We start from the raw sequence: 2500 nt of genomic DNA on the forward strand, positions 1-2500 counted from the left end.
GCCGCCAGACTCGGCTCCTCTCCCGCGCTCTCTCTCTCTCTCGCTCTGACCTCCGCCCCGTCCGGCCCTCCCGTCCGCGGCGGGGGAGGCCCGGCGGGCGAACCCTTCCGTGCGGCCGCCTCGCCGGAGCGGGGGCGGCGCGCAGGGCCCTCTCCTGGGGCTTGCGAGGAGCGGCCGTCGGGGCTGGCCGCGTCCTCGGATCTCGATGCGACGCTCGTTCGGTTCCTGGGAAATCGTGTGCTCCGCCGGGGTCCGGGGGCGAGCGCCCTTCGCTGGGCGAGGGGGACGCTTCCCCGGCACCCCTGGCGGCGTCGGACGCCTGCGGGTGCCGGCGGACGGAGCAGACCGCGCCGCACGGGGTACGGGTGCGGGGCCCGCCCGGCTCCGGAGACCGGAGCGCTCGGGCGGACGCCTGGGGACCGGACGCCCTCTCCGGGCGGAGGGGTTCCGGGCGCGCCGTGGGCAGAGGGAGGGTCGGGTTCGCCTGGAGCCGGCCGAGACCCCTGGGTTCCGGCCGAGCGATCGTCCCTCCCCGCCGGGGCGCGGGGTGCCACATCGATCGGGTTGCGGAAATGGGAGACGTGGGGCCCTTCTCTCGCGTCAACCGCAGCCCTCCGTTTTCTCTTTTCCGGCTTGACTCTGTTCGCCACCTGTGATGCTCTCTGGCCGGTTCCCTCGGGCGTAGCGGGACGGGCGGCGCGCGCGACGCTCTCGCGGAGCGTCCTCCGACGCTTCCCCGGGCTCCTGGAGCCGCCTCCCGGCCCGAGGGGTGCCCGTCCGCACTCATCGGCTGAACTTCCGCGAATTGCAGTACCCGATTCGGCCCGCCGGGGGGCGCTGCCGCCGGGGGAAGAGGGGGACGGGCCGGGCCTGGCGCCGGGCTCCGCCGGACGCCCGGCGCTGCCCCGTCTCGGCCTCGGAAGGGGGAGTCGGGGGAACGGGAGGCCGGGAGTCCCGGAGAAAGAGAGAGAGAGAGAGAGAGAGATAGAGAGACCTCCGCGGTTCCGCCTTCGACCGCCGGGGGGCGCCGCGCACCCGTCCGCACGGGCCCGTCCCGGTGGCTCCCGGCAGGGCTCTCCCAAACCCTCTCCCAGGGCCCCGGTCCGGGAGCCCGACTGCGTCCGCTCTCCGCTTCCAGAGAGGAGGCTGTCGGACGGGGAGAGCTGGTACCGGGCTCCTGGAGCCCTGCCTGGGCAGCCTATGGAAGGGAGGGAGCCCTGGCCCTGCTGCTCTCCGAGCTCCGGCCCTGCTGCTCTCCGAGCTCCGTGCCTGCTCTGCCACGGGTCCTTTCGCAGGAGCTCCAGGGAAACGGGCTTTTCGGCCCCTGACAGAGTCCCGGCTCTCTCGCTCGCCTCGTTGGTACCTACTGATCCGGCGGAGGTGTTCTCCGGCGGGTAGCGACACGGACGGCCGAGGGCGCGCTTCACCCAGGCTTCAACCGTCTCCTCCCCGAGCCCCTGGAAGTGCAGCTGGGCCGCGGGCGCCCCGGTCCGCACTCATCTGCGAAACTTCCACAAATTGCAGTACCCGATTTGGCCCGCCGGGGGGCGCTGCCTCCGGGGGGAGAAGGAGACGTGCCCGGCCCGTACGTCGGGCTCCAACGGATGCCCGCCGTGGACCCTTTATAGGCCCCATCCTGGTCCTGCCATGCTGTTATCGGAGCTCCACGGCTATCTTGTCACTAAACCTTTCGTTTGAGCTCCAGGGCTTTTTGCTTTTTGTAACCCGGTTCCTGGAGCCCTGCCTGGGCAAAATCGGATGCAAGAAGGCCCTGCCCATGCTGATCTCTGAGCTCCGCGCATCTTCTGTCACGGGTCCTTTCGCAAAAGCTCCAGGGAAACAGGCTTTTCGGCCCCGGACAGAGTCCCGGCTCTCTCGCTCGCCTCGTTGGTACCTACTGATCCGGCGGAGGTGTTCTCCGGCGGGTAGCGACACGGACGGCCGAGGGCGCGCTTCACCCAGGCTTCAACCATCTCCTCCCCGAGCCCCTGGAAGTGCCGCTGGGCCGCGGGCGCCCCGGTCCGCACTCATCCGCGACACTTCCGCGCTGGAGTCCGACGCTCGCCGGCCGCGTCCCCCGGCCCGCGGGGGCCCGGGGGGAGGCCCGACGCGTGCGGGGGGAGGCGGCGGGCGGCGGGGGCGCCCCCGCGCCACCCGACGGCGCCCCCCCGGTGGCCAGAGGCGGCTCGGAGCGAGACGATCGGGGGGGGACGGCGGCGCGTGACCCGCCCCGGCCCCCTTGGCCCAGCGGACGGGCAGGCGGCTCCCGGGCGCCCCCCCCGATCCCCGCCGCGGCGCCCCCCGGTGGCCGCCTGACGCCACTGCGGGGGGTGCAGATTCCGTGTGTCCTCTCGGATAAAAACAAAAGAAACGATTCCCGTCAGGCGAAAGTAAGTGGGACGCAGGGCCCCGGGCCCCGACGGTCCGCGCGCGCGGCGCCCCCCGCTGGCCGGTCGAAGGGAGGACAAAAATAAAATGAAAAAAATTTCAAAAAAGCACT

This window comes from Pseudophryne corroboree, unplaced genomic scaffold (genome assembly GCF_028390025.1).
Source record: "Pseudophryne corroboree isolate aPseCor3 unplaced genomic scaffold, aPseCor3.hap2 scaffold_1986, whole genome shotgun sequence".
Taxonomy (NCBI): Eukaryota; Metazoa; Chordata; class Amphibia; order Anura; family Myobatrachidae; genus Pseudophryne; species Pseudophryne corroboree.